This window comes from Lepidochelys kempii, chromosome 3 (genome assembly GCF_965140265.1).
Source record: "Lepidochelys kempii isolate rLepKem1 chromosome 3, rLepKem1.hap2, whole genome shotgun sequence".
Lineage (NCBI taxonomy): Eukaryota > Metazoa > Chordata > Testudines > Cheloniidae > Lepidochelys > Lepidochelys kempii.
This window is the reverse complement of record NC_133258.1, coordinates 23,743,302-23,758,238: the sequence shown is the minus strand read 5'-3', so window position 1 is coordinate 23,758,238 and position 14,937 is coordinate 23,743,302. Positions and strand designations below refer to the sequence as shown.

General features: G+C 41.5%; 1 pseudogene; it reads right to left on the bottom strand.

Annotated features, from left to right (window-relative positions):
* Positions 1–11,677: 11,677 nt before the first annotated feature.
* Positions 11,678–12,139, bottom strand: LOC140908133 (small ribosomal subunit protein uS11-like; annotated as a pseudogene).
* Positions 12,140–14,937: the final 2,798 nt, after the last annotated feature.

Here is a 14,937-nt window from a genome sequence, read left to right as displayed (position 1 = left end):
GCTGCTTCCCCAGTCAGACACCTATAATTCAATTCACCTAGTAATTCACTTCCATGGTTAATTATATTATTTTCTGTGTTCCTTCAGAGGTGATTTTTGCCAATTCCTGAGTGATACTGATGAGGCTGTTAGAGATAATGAGATAATTAGTAAATTCCAAATGGAGGTAGTTTGAAGACCACTAGCCTTGAGTTACTTTCCTGCAAGTGTATCTCCCAGTTAGAACTGGCAATTCCAAAAAATTAGGAAAAAAATTAGTTTGAGTCAAACAGAATCAGAATTTTCAGTAAATCAAAAATGCCTGTTTTGGGTCAGATGAAACCAAAGTCTCATATCAGTGGTGTGTGCTTTAACTGCCAGTCTATTGGATATTCTGGTGTAGAGGTGTGTGAGGGGCTCCCTGAATCTCTCCTGCTGAAGCTGTTCTACTTTGTATAAATACTGGACTAGTCTGTGGCCAGACAAGTGAGAATGACTGTATAGTGTAGTGGTTAGACCACTCACCTAGCAGGTGAGTGCCAATGAGTTCCTGGGTCAATGAGTATTTCATCAGTTATACAAAGTGAAACAGCTTCAACAGGAGAGAATGAAAAAGTCCTGTTGTGGAAGATCTCATTGCTCAGTGGTTTGGGGCACTGTCTTATGAAGTTGGAGATCTAGGTTCAAATCCTTTTCCCCAGAGGGGGGAATAAAATCTGTCTCTCCCAGATGAGTGCCCTAGCCTAGAAATTATAAATAGTGTACCATCACCTCCTCCTGTTCTGTGAATGGCATCTAGGTCAAATTCACAAATAGTTCTAGGTGGACTGAAATTTCATTTTTTTTTTTGGCAAATAAACTATTAATGCAAAAAAATGCACCCAGCTCTGCTCCTAGAATTTGCAAGATCTGCATTCCATTAACATCCTCCTTACACTGTCTGCTTTCCATGTTGTGAATTAGGTCTGTCTTACCTTTGAATGTACTAAGAACAACATGACATTACAACTTTCAGAAAAAAAAGTATAGAAACTGATAACAGCTCACAAAGGGTGCAGTTAACTTTGTTTATTTTAAATCGGGATTTTAAAAAGATTTCCCTTTCAAAAAGATTTGGGGGTGGGGGAGAGTGGAGAGAGGTACAGGTTTAGACATTTTTGCCCACCAATTTTAAGACTACCTAATTGCTATAGAGACAATGGCCTATATTTTCAAAAGGGATTGTAAAAAAAGCAGGATCTGTCAGCTCACACAGTCTGAGATATTACTGAGTTCATGATAACCCCTGACTACTTTGGTTGTATAGTCACGGTGCTATCAGGATCAAACTCATTATTTTGCAAAGCACTTTGGAGTAGCTAAAGAGCAAAAGACACTGTAAAATTCAAGTCAATAACAAGGTGAGTCCATTTTTAAATATAATCATATTATAAAAGAGCTTATTGGGGGCCTTATCTTTCAAGATTTCCATTATAAAATCCCTATATTCATGGATTATGGCTGCTATATAAACTGTGAAGGGTAAAAATCTATCCCACAACCTGCTTCTGCAACACTATGGCTATGTGTAAACTTGGCACGGGGTGTGTGATTCCCAGCCCGAGTAGACATACTCACTCTAGCTCTCATCAAGTTACCATGCTAAAAATAGTAATGTAGCTGAGTAGTGACATAGGCTAGCAACCCTGAGTACAATCTCAACTGGACCCCCGGGCTACGTACTTGAGGCAACTAGCCTGTACCTCCACTCGTTGCTACCAGGTCTACAGTTTTTAGTGTTAGCTTGATGAGAGCTAGCACAAGTATGTCTACCTGAGCTGGGAATCACACTGGCAGCTGGGGTGACCAGATGTCCCCATTTTATAGGGACAGTCCCGATAGTCAGGGCTTTTTTTTATATAGGCGCCTATTACCCCTAACCCCTGTCCCAGTTTTTCACACTTTCTATCTGGTCACCCTACCTGCAACTCTAAGTGTAGACTTAGCCTTTGTCTTTACCTTATATACAAGTGTTACAAGAATAGAAGTCTACCAGCTCTGGCCAGGCAGATCACAGAATCAGGCCGATTTTATAGATGATCTTTCATTCCCTAACTAGATAAATGGGAAGCTCAGCATTGCCAGTCCTGCAGGGATATGGACATAGTGGGTATTAAGCAATTATTTTACCTAGTGCCAGCTTTCACCACCTGGCAAAGTTTCCTCTGAACAGATGAGCAAGTCCCATAGAGACTAGGAGTCTCTGAGCCAGGAATTCACCCCATAGGTAGAGCTCTGCACGGATACAAAATTTGTATCCGTATCCGATCCGCAATCTGCAAACATGGTCTGCGGATATCCATACGTGGATGCAGATATCTGTGGATATAAAGCAGGTGTGGATACAGATATCTGTGGATATAAAGCAAATATCTGCAGTTTTGCAGGGCTCTAGATATAAAATTTGGATTTGCATCCATTGGCGATCTGCAAACATGGTCTGTGGATATCCGCATCCGGTCTGTGGATGTGGATAGACGCGGATATATAGTGGATGGATATCCGCAGATTTGGCATAGGTCACAGAAGGCACAAATGTTGTGTAGCATTTAGGAACACAATTCTAGTCTCGGCATGTGAATCTTAATAATTGTGATGGGAGTTATGCTTGCACATTGAGATGAAAATGTTCTGGGAATCTTAGGATGCAGAGCCCTTGAATAGTATGCAATATTGCCTTAGGAAACTGCTTACTCTAATAAATTAAAAAGATAGAACAGCTCTTGGATGACGTGCAGTTCGTGATTATGAAGTTTAAATTATTGCTTATCCTTGTTTCTCTCTCTCTTAAGGTTTTATGTTGATGCCCATCACCATAGTATCTGATTAGTTTTCATGTAAAATCAATAGGCAGAATGAACTCCCTGTGACAAATATGGCATTTTCCTGTAATATCTTTGGAGTCCATTGTATTAAATCAAAGTTTATGTATTATTGTGGGCCAGGATTGTATGCAACATCCATATAGGGGAGGAGGTGAACCCAGGATATTTTACAAACATCAGATGACTTTGCTGAACAATGTGGCAGTCAGGAGTGGACTTTTGGGACAAACAAAGTCATGTGGTCTGCCTGGGGAATCTCTTGGGGGAAGCAAATGCAAATTCCCACCTTTGGGTGTGCAAAAACCCAGCCTGTGAAGCTATGCCTTGAGAAGAGGACATTTATCTGCTGATTATCTGTTCCCAGGGTTTTAAGATCAAAGGTCTGAGCTGTGTAAAGAAAGAGTAACCTATTTACAGGTGTTCTGGTTCCAAATCTGAGACAGTTATTAAATTGTAACCATGAGGAAAATCCAGTTATTGGGTTCTGAAGGTCTAACACCTACCCAAGTGGCCTCTGGTAAGCTATTTAGCATGCATGTAGGTTCTTCTATTATTTTTATATGTTTTCTCTGTAGTGTTTTCACCTTAAGAATAACTGTGCTTGCTTATAAATAGCTGTGTGGTAACTTGTAACTACTGGCAATTACAGCTGTTCATAATCTCTAGATAAAGTAAAGTAGAGATGGGGCAGTCCTGTTTAGGCAGTCTGGCTTGCTGGGGATATCACAGTATTGGCAGGGAACTGTACAGCCTAGAAAAATCCCACTCAGGAGGGGAGAGACATGGGTCTCTGTCCAAGAGAGGTGATGGCTGAGGAGCCAAAAGGATAGAGTGGGTGCCCTTGAGGAACCACAGAGAAGGAATACAGGTGCAGTTGTTCTGAACTGTGTCACTCCCTCCTAAACTTCTTAGAGTATCTGGCTCTTTTTCCTTTTAGGGATCAACACTCTGCTTGGGATAAGCTATTTGTTCATTTATTATCATTATTAATTTCCTCTCTCTTTCTGTGCTTGGTGGCAGGGTGTGGGATAGAAGCCAGTCACAACATTGGCACTCTTGTTCTTATGATGCAAAGGAAGAGGAAGGTTTGGCAGCATTTTCCTAAAGAGGCTCAGAGTGGCCTGCTCTCCTCTGGAAGTTTGTTCCATAGCTGGATCCCCTCGACCAGGGTGTTTTGTTCCCAGATCTCATGTGCAGCTCCCAGGGCTTGTTTCCTCCTGTAAATGTGTGAAGAGCATTGCTGAAGCATATTAGGTTGTCATTTTCAAAAATATCCTCATGAGGGAGCCTCAGACCATCTTATCTGGTATCTCTCCCTCCCAGCATCAGCATGAAGAAGGACACATCTTGTTTTAGAATTTGTTAGAGCTCACGCTAAATCAGGTTAGAATTTTCCTTAGGCCAAACTGAAGCTGTTCGATCTCCTTGCAGCATCTCTTTATGCTGCATCCCTTCTTTCCTCCTTTGCCTGGGCTGTGTCCGTGCAGACTTTTACCTCTTCAAGTCAAGGAATTTGCCTGTAAAGCATCATGCACACCAGTGGTGCTGTATAAATAATACTACAGTCAAGCAAGCAATGTTTAATCATTGAATAGTGCAGCATACCCTCTTGTTAAAATGCACAGCACTCTATTCATGTTTGCAGCATACACTATGCTTAGCTTCTCTTCTCACCTACATTAAACTTGATATTCAGTGCAGTTGGACCATAAAGGGTGGGGGAGGAGAAGAAGGGACACAAGGGGAGGAAGTTATTCTGAATCATTGCTAGGGTGACCAGATGGTAATTATGAAAAATCAGGATGGGGTGAGAGGTAATAGGCACCTATATAAAACAAAGCCCCAAATATTGGGACTGTCCCCATAAAATTGGGACATCTGGTCACCCTAATCACTGCTTCCACACCTCCTTCTAAACAGGATGGCTTCTTGCTTAGCATAACTTTGTTGTGTTTGTGGAATAGTGGCTCTTTGGGCATTGTCATTGAGTGGGATATCCTTGAACAATTCCCAGTTTTCATTAAATACTCCTTCATTAAGTTTGAGTCCTCATTCTAATAATTGCTTCACATTTTGGCAGAGTGGCCCTTTGAAGTTTCAAACATGCAAATTGCTGGTTGATACCCCATTCTGGTTGCAGAAAGTAGATATAACCAGACCATGATCACCAGATTCCATTTTTTAGGTCTGTTTGTCCTGGGCTCCAGTGAGATTTGGTGATCTGTAACAGATTTGCACCAGTACCTCACCTTTAGTTTGACTGGTTAGAAGTTTAATCCATAAACATTTGAGGTCCTGCATTGTATATAATTAACATCTTTTATATAAATTGCCATCCCAGCCCCTTTTCTGCCCATTCCATCCTTACAGAACAAGTTTAGACATCTATTTTAATATTCCAATAAAAGGATCTATCCCACCAAATTTCAGTAACATGAACCCTCCTTTCTTTTCATGCATGAGGATCTCCAACTCTTGTTTCATACCTTGGCTCCTAGCAGTAGTATATAGACAAAGAATATGTTCCTTACATGCACTTTAGTGCTTGGATTTGTCATGTGCGATGCCTTGGTGCTGATTTACAGATCTGGATGTTTGTACCATGATTCCCCATCATCTACCTCCCCCTTCAGTGATAGTGTAAAGCCCTCCTGCCTACCTTAGCTGGTCATCCTTGAAATTGGTGCCCCTACTGAGATGGAGGCAGTCAGAACCCTATAACCTCTTCTCTTGTAGTAGGCACCCCTGAGTTCCCTAAAACCTCCCTCATCCATCCACACCACTTTCTTAGCCACTGTTCACCTCCAGTATCCTCTCTTTGTTTTCCTCAAGGAACAGGAAAGGCACATGATATTCCTCTCCTTTGTCTCCCTTCCCTGAAGTCTTCCAGGAGCCATGAAATGGTATCTGATGCAGTGTTGTGACTGCCACTGTAGATCGCCAAAGGAGAGACAAGGTGGGTGAGATAATATCTTTTATTGGATCAGCTTCTGTTTGGTGAAAGAGACAAGCATTCAAGCTACACAGCCAAACACAGTTACAACAACACTGTGATCACCTAAGGAGTCACTTCTGTCAAACTCAGAATCTTGTTTATACTTGCAGTGGTGGCCTTAGTCTTCACTCCTGGAAGGCAGCAAATGCTCCAGCTATCCATCTGTGCCTGGCAGAACTCCCTGTCCACTCCTCTTAGCACTGGGAATCCCTGATGAAGACTGTCTGTCTTCTTTGGCTAGTTGTGGATGCCGGCTTGTCTAAGTAACTTCACCTAAAATCCTCACGTTTAATGGGGTAGTACACAGCTGTCATCTGAAAGCCTAACTGTAAATTTAGGGCTGGTCTACACTAAAGCTGTAAGTCGATCTAAGTTACACTACTTCAGTTACGTAAGTTACATAACTGGAGTTGATGTAACTTAGGTTGACTTACAGCAGTGTCTACGCTGTGCTGTGTTGACAGGAGATGCTCTCCCACCGACTTACCTTCCGCCTCTTGGGAAAGTGGAGTACAGACGTCGACGGGAGAGTGCTCTGTGGCAAACTCCAGCAAGGATTAGACTAAGTAAGAGAAAGCTTTAACTTTTGGAGCAGTGGTCACTGTGTATAGTTATTCTGGAGTCATGACTCAAGAGTGCCAGCCCCCAGACCACTAGTAGTTTTAGAGCACTGCCTGGCACTGAGGAGACCTGGGTTCTATTCCCAGCTCTGCTTCTGGTCTACTGGGTGACCCTAGGTAAGTCAGTTTATTTTCCTCTGCCTTAGTTTCCTTATCTGCAAGATAGGGTTATGATCCTAAGCTCCTTTGTAAAGCACTTTGAGATCTATTGATAAAAGTACTGCATAAGAGCTGGGTATTATTTAATCAAGAGAAAGGCTGCAGAGGTGCTACTCACCTGTTCCAGTAGCACATTTCCATCTTGCTGGAAAGTGAGCATTTTCACCTCAAATCTTTTCAGATGAATGGAAAACTTCGCTCTTGAGACACCATCTACTTGATGGGAGTCCTCTGCATTTTCACAGCTTGGAGAGGCAAGAGTGGAGTTAATGGAACAGCTGATATGAGATTTGATCAATAAGGTATTAAAGGTGGGTAAATATAATTAATGCTAATCAACTTGGGTCTATGGAAAATAGATTCCATCAAGCTAACTTGATATCTTGTTTTGATGAGATGAGAACTTTGGTTGATAAAGATAATAGTGTTGACGTCATTGACTTCTGTAAGGCACTTGACTTGGCACCACATGAGATTTGATTAAAAAACTAGAACAATTCAGAATTAACATGGCACACATTAAACGGATTAAAGATAGCTGATCGATAGGTCTCAAAATGTGACAGTAAATGGGGAATCATTGTCCAGCAAGTATGTTTCTAGTGGGGTTCCTCACGGATGGGTTTTTGGCCCTGTGCTATTTAACACATTTGTCAATGATCTGGAAGAAAACAAAATCAGCACTACTAACATTTGCAGATGACCAGAACATTGCGGGAGGGATAAATAATGAAGAAGATAGGTCATTGATACAGAGCAATCTGGAGTTCTTGGTAATCTGGGCACCAGCAAACAATATGCGTAATATGGCCAAAATGTAAAGTCATATTTCTGGAACAAAAAAGACAGACCATACTTACAGGATGGGGGATGCTATCTTGGGAAGCAGTGACTCTGAAAAAGACTTGGGAGTCATGCTGGATAATCAGCTGAACATGAGCTCCCAGTGTGATGCTGTGGCTCAAAGGTCTAATGCAATCCTTGGATATATAAATAAGGGAATGTTGGGTTGGAGTAAGAAGGTTATATTACCTCTGTATTTGGCACTGGTGTGGTCACTACTGGAATACTGTGTCCAGTTTTAGGCTATGTCTACACCTGGAGGTTGGGGGTATGATTTCCAGCTCAAGTAGACATACATGTGCTAGCTCTTATTGAGCTAAGGTGCTAAAAATAGTAGTGAGCTGCAGTACACAGGCATTGGCGACATGGGATAGCCCCTGAGTACATACCTGTGTTGTCCAGGAGGATTTCTACTCGGGGCACCTAGCCCATGCCACTGCCCATGCTACTGTGGTTACACTACTATTTTTAGTGCACTAGCTCAGTGAGAGCTAGCATGAGTATGTCTACTTGAGCGGGAATCACACCCCTCGCTTCAAGTGTGGATATAGCCTTAGTGAACACAATTCAAGAAGGATCCTGGTAAACTGGAGAGGGTTCAGAGAAGAGCCATGACAATGATTTAAGGATTAGAAAACCTGCCTTGTAGTGATAGACTCAAGGAACTCCGTCTAGCTTAACAGAGAGAAGGTTAAGGGATGACTTGATCACAGTGTCTGAGTACCTACATGGGGAGCAACTATTTGATATCGGGCTCTTCATTCTTTTAGACAAAAGTATAATAAGATCCAATGACTGGAAGCTGAAGCTAGACAAATTCAAACTGGAAATAAGGCACACATTTTTAAAAGTGAGGGTATTAAATAACCGGAACAACTTACAAAGGTTGTGATGGATTCTCCACCTCTAGCAATTTTTAAAACAAGGCTGAATGTTTTTCTATGAAATATGCTGTAGTTCAAGCAGGAATTAATTCAGGGGAGTCCAATGGCCTTTGTTTAACAGGAGGTCAAACTAGATAATCACGGTGGTCCCTTCTGGCCTTATAATCTAGGAATAATTTCTGGTTTATTTAAAAAAAACAGTGTTTCCAAGATGCAGAAGTATACAATTGTCAGAGAATAACCTGGTTATACATGAAGCTTCTAGACAATAAAAAGCAATATTAAATTTTAGTAAGATGCAAAAGCCAATGTATCTTTATATACAAGAATTACAAAAATAGAAGATACCACCTCTCTACATGCAGGGCACAGTATCAGACTAAGCTTATGAATGATCTCTCATTCAGTGACTGGGCAGATGAGCTCTCAGTTTTTGCCAGTCCTGCAGGGATACGGCATAGTGGGTGTTAAGCATTTTTTTTTGCCTAATGCCAGCTTCCACAGCCTGGCAAAGTTTCTTCTGAACAGGTGAGCAAATCACAGAGACTGTGGGTAAAATCCTGACCTCACTGAAATCAATGGGAGAAATTCAACCCAGAGACATAAGGTAAAGAAGGTGTACAAACTGTGTAGCATTTATAAGCAAAATTCTAGTCTTGCCAAGTGATTCCTAATAATTATAATGGGAGTTATGCCTGTACATTGAGATGAAAATGTACTGGGCATCTTGAGTACTACATAATATTTCCTTAAGAAACTGCTTTCGATGCAGTGAGCTGTAGCTCACGAAAGCTTATGCTCAAATAAATTGGTTAGTCTCTAAGGTGCCACAAGTACTCCTTTTCTTTTTGCTTTCTTTAATACATTCTACAGTAGTTTCCAAAAGATAGAACAGCTCTTGGACGACTGGCAGTTTCTGATAATGAAGTTTAGATTATATCTGTCTACCTATCTAATCTAATCTAAAGGTTTCATTCTGCTACCCATCACTGTTGTATCTGATGTTACCTCCATGTTAAAATAATTAGCAACAGTGAAGTCCCTACTGGATTTCATGCACCCTTTCCATTGCCCCTTTTCAGGGTTAAAACCTTGCTTGGCATAGTGTGGGTGTGTTTGTTTTAGCTTGTTAGATTTTATTGATTTCCTCTTTTTGTTTGTTTGTTTGAAGGGGGTTGAGATAAAGGGAGTGTCAATGAAGTCAGTAAAAAGAAAAAAGAACAGGAGTACTTGTGGCACCTTAGAGACTAACAAAGTCAGTGTCATTCTTATGCTTGGAAAGGCCTTTTCAAAGAGGAAGATATGGCAGCATTTCCTGAAGATGATCAGAGTGGCCTGCTCTCCTGTGGAAATTTGTTTCATAGCTGGATCCCCTCGACCAAGAATGCTTTGTTTCCAGTTTTCATATGCATTGCCCTGGGCTTTGTTTCCTCCTTTAAGTGTGTGAAGGCCACAGAAGTAGTGGCTCCTAAGGACGTGCTTCTACATGGCTGGACCATTTTCGGTTGTCATTTCAAAGGTGCCCTCATGAGGGAGCCTAAGACCCTCCTATCTGGTATCTCACGTCTTTCCCTGAGCTAACAGCACCAATAGGAGGAGAGAGATGTCTTGTTTCAGAATTTATTAGAGTTTGGAATAGTACAGGTTAGAATTTTCCTTAGCCAGGAAACAAGGTGTGTCACAAACCCAAGCTGCTCAATCTTTTTGCTTTTATGCTGCATCCGTTCATTCCTTCCTCGTCTGAGCTGCGTCTGTTCAGAGACAAGGTGGGTGAGGTAATATCTTTTATTGGACCAACTTCCTGTATTACCTCACCCACCTCATCTCTCTAATACCCTAGGATCAACACAGCAACCGCTACACTGCATACAACTGTCTCTGTTCAGATTTTTAACTCTCTAGGGCAGGGACTTTGGCTGCAAACAACTGTGCAGACCAATGGAACTGTGTAAATAATAAATGATAAAAATTAATAATAGTCTAATCAAGCAATCAGTTTTTAATTATTGAACAGTGCAACATATCCTATTGTTGTTAATATGGATAGTGCTCCAGTTATTTAAATATGGATTTATTTATTTATGTTTGCAGTATACACTTACAATATAACAAATAGACAATTTCCAGAGCCTGCTTTTGGGTATCACTAAAACAATAGCTGAAATTTCCTCAGGCGGCTACAGGGTGTCCAATTTGCAGGAGAAACAACTTTTTGAGAGTAGTTTTGTGCAGGTAGTGAGCCCTTTCCCATCAGTCCTGTATGAGCCATTTGTGCCTGAGATGCTTTGCTACAGATGGTCAGCTACTTGTGGTTAGCAGTTACATCTCTACTGTGCCTTTATCATGTATGGAAAGAGTCTAAGGGGCAGTGTCACAAGAGAATGAAGCTCACTCGAACAACACGGTGGGGTTTGGGAGGTGCTTCTTACTAGTGTAGAGTTCCTCTATTTAGTTCTTTCTCATTTCTATTAGAGCTACGCGAGCTGCTCCTGCAATCGTCAGACCACAGTAGTTGGCAACAAACCAACCATCAGTAGTGTGAAAGGAAGTTGAAGCTTGTGATCATTCAAAACAAAGGATGCTGGGGAGTCCTATGTGACCAAAATGATCAGCTGATTCCAATCTAAACCCAGCAGGAGCCTGATTATCACAATCTCTGTCTCTAAAGAATACTGAAATTCTATGGCCTGCATTAACGAGATCAGCTTAGAGATTATCACAGTGGTCCCTTCTGGCCTTTAAAATCTATAACTATCATTATAATTATGGGACAAAGTGAAGGAAATGATATAGTATCACACACAACACAGGGTTTGTGACTGTTTGGTAGCATGTGGCTATATTAGCGGTCAGTATTGTCATTTCTTAATTTTGTTTTACCTTTTGGGTAAAAGATGATTCTCTCGCTACTAATAACCGTAGGATCAGTAGCAAAAACCCCACAACTGGCAAGTAGGGTTAGGGCAAGGAAACCCAAGACCCTTAGACTACGAAAGGAGACATAATGGCGACAATTTTCTAAAGTGACTACCAGTTAACTGGAACTTTAACGCTTTTTTTAACTCCATATCCTCATGGCCAAAACAACATGATAATTCCCCTGTAGTTGGATAATAAGTTACTTTATGGTAATGGAAACAATAAAACCAAGAGCAATTTTACAATCTCCCCCTTAGATGACAAGAGCAGACTAAAAACCCTGGTAACACACCTAAGGGGAAATTCAGTGTAATTTTCTTCAGAGGGGTTTACAATGTAGTGTTTTCTGGGGGTTTTTTTTGTTTGTTTGTTTTCTTTGAGAGATTTAATGGTGAAACAAAAGCCAGCCACTGTTTACAGACGATGACCCAGGCGATCACCCTTTCTGCGAGTGCTGTCAGAGGGGATGGGGGTGACACCCTCAATGCACCCAATCTTCATTCCAGAACGAGCGAGAGCTCTGAGGGCTGACTGGGCACCAGGTCCAGGAGTCTTGGTCCTATTTCCACATATAGCTCGCAGCTTGATGTGAAGGGCAGTGATGCCCAGCTCCTTGCGCTACTGGGCAACATCCTGGGCTGCCAACATAGCAGCATAGGGCAAAGGCTCGTCTCTGTCGGCCTTCACCTTCATACCACCAGTCACTCGGCAGATGGGTTCCTTGCCACAGAGATCAGTTACGTGGACAAAAGTGTCATTGAAGGAAGCAAAGATATGGCAGTCACCAAACACGTTTTCCCCTTTGGCAGCCTGCGGTCCTAAGATGCTGACCTGCTCTTCCTTCTTCTCCTTACCCTTACATGGTGCCATTTTTGTGCATCTTCTCATGTTAGGAGGTTCGACTAACTGCCTCATGAACCTCTCATTCTGTTTCCTACCAAAGGAAGATGTTTCCAGGCAGCTTGCTCGTGTACTAAGCTTATTCAAACATTTCCCATGTAAAAATAGTGAAGCCAAAAAATATGCAATTCAGCTGTAAGTGCTGCCTACAAAAGCAGACACATTAGCTAGAAAGGTAATTAACTAGGACTCAGCCTTCTGGTCTGCACTGCCTCCATAGCCAGATATGAGTCCTTGGGGGATACTAATGAGTTACTAAATCATTTAGGACTTGATAGTGGCATTCAGGCACAATCCTGCTTTGTGGGTGGGGTGGAACCCACATTCCCCAGAGAGGACTCTGTCTCAGAGCTGCAGAATGACTTCTGGGGCTCCCCAGTGCACAGGGGGAGCACGTGGGATGGCTGCAATCTTGGCTGACACACCAGGGATTGAACTGGGAACCTCCAGAACTGAAAGCATGAGCTGAAGCTCCCTAGGTGGGGCTGTAAAAGACTTACCCATATATATTCATTCATTAGCCCATTCGTTTATAAGCCGACCGCCCAAGATGGTTAGGTAAAAATAGCAAAAACTATATGACCCTTTCATAAGCCGACCCTATATTTCAGGGGTTGGCAAACTTTGGCTCCTGGCCCATTAGGGTAAGCCGCTAGCGGGCCTAGATGTTTTGTTTACCTGGAGTGTTCCCAGGCACAGAGCCCCTCAGCTTCTAGTGGCCGCGGTTTGCCGTTCCCAGCCAATGGGAGCTGCGGGAAGTGGTGCACCAATTTCCACAAGAAACACTCAAAAGTTTTGCTAGAGTTATTTTAATGTAATCTAACGAAAAACCTGTTGTTGTTAGAATCATAACTGAACAAATATGTATTCACCTTCAAAATTACAGTTACTATGTAAAATCAGTAAATGGATATTTAAAACAAGTAACTTAGAACAAAATGAGACTTTAAAAAGTCTTAAAATCCTTCGAAGTCTGAATCAGTCTCTGATTCACCAAATAGTTCATTAAACTCGACTTCAGTCACAGCTGCACGTGCATTGTCATTGTAGATGTCAGCAGTGTCGTCTTCAGACTCAGATTCCTTCTCATCATCAGCCTTTGTTGTGCCGTCATCTTCTGACCTGTCGAGTGCATTGCTGATACAGCATTTCCTGAAAGATTTTTTTATCATTTCCGAGGGAATGGACATCCATGTGTCCTTGATCCACTGGGCGACCAGATTGATTTCGGGCTTCATAAGATTCCTGCCTTTTGTCAACTTCACCATGCCTGAGCACATCCATTCAGACCACATTTTGTGTAGCCTGTCTTTAAAGGGTTTGATCAGGCAGACATCAAGCGCTTGTAGAACTGAAGTTAAGCCTCTAGGTATTACAGCCAAAGTAGTTTTCATATTTTTGGCCACATTTTTCACCTCATCTGTCTTGTGTGCCCTGAACATGTCCCAGATGAGCATAGCAGGTTTCTTGAAAAGTGCTCCTGGTCTCTTATTCCACACTTTTCCCAGCCATTCAACTTTCATCCATCCATCCCTTTTCGTGTGTACGTACGATGACACCAGCAGGAAATTTCATGCTTTTAGGCAAGGCTTTTCTTTTAAAAATAACAACAGGAGGGAGCTTTGATTCATTTGCCAAACACGATAAAATCACCATAAAATGGATTTTTTCATGGCCAGTGGTTTTAATTAAAACTGTTTTTTCACCAACACCGGTTACCGTTCTGTTGCTCGGGAGATCGAATGTCATCGGTGTTTCATCCATATTTCCTATTTGTGAGAGTTCAAATGCATAGTCCTTTTGATATTTTATAATAAACCTTTGGAAAGATTCGATCTTTTCTTCCAGATGTCTCGGCAGCTTTTGCATTATCTTTGTTCACTGACGAAGACAGAGACCATGATGGTTCATGAAGCAAGTTCACCAACCCGCTGATGCAACAAACATTGATGGCTTTACTGACTTGTATTTGTCGTCTTTCGACATTTGCAGAGCATGCAGACGAATTCCAGTTCTAGTGACAATCTACCCATTTTGTGGACATTCAACAGCCCAATTATTGAGATCTTTCTCCAGCTCAGTAAATGAGGTGCACCTCGTTGGACATTTTTTCTTGCTTCTTGGCATGTCTCTTAGTGTTGTTTTATTTTTTCGCCTTTCTTTGACTTGCTTCTCATTGATACAGAATTCACAAGCAGCGGTGCAATTATTGTTTGCTTCTGCATATTCAACAACTTTCAGTTCGAACGCTGCGTGATAAGCAGACCTTTTTCTTTTGATTTCATCGTTGTTCATTTTAAATACTGGTATGAAAATAGATTATTATTAGTATTGTAGTTATAGATCTTGTAGGACTTTATATAGGAATGTCACCTGCTTTATCACTGTCAAATTATTATTGTTCTTTGTTTATTTCAAAGCAGCCCTGTAGATTGGCATGTCTGTGGGGATAACAGGCTATTTTAATTTTATTAGAGATTCCATCGATTCTGCACATTATATTTTCATATTGGCTCGAGACTTATGCGGTCCATTGGTAGAAATGCATGAAGAGATCAAATTACATAGTAGCGGACGGACACCAGTGCCATAGTACTATCATTCATTGTATTTTTCTGATTGGCTTGTAAGGCAGAGCATTTTGTGGAATGCATTGGTCAAATGTCTTGCAGTTCTGCGGCATTGCTCTTTTAGTATTCCTTTCAAGCCAATCTAATCCACTAAACAGAGCCTTTGCAACTTTAAAAGGCTGCAGTATTGACATCAAAAAATGG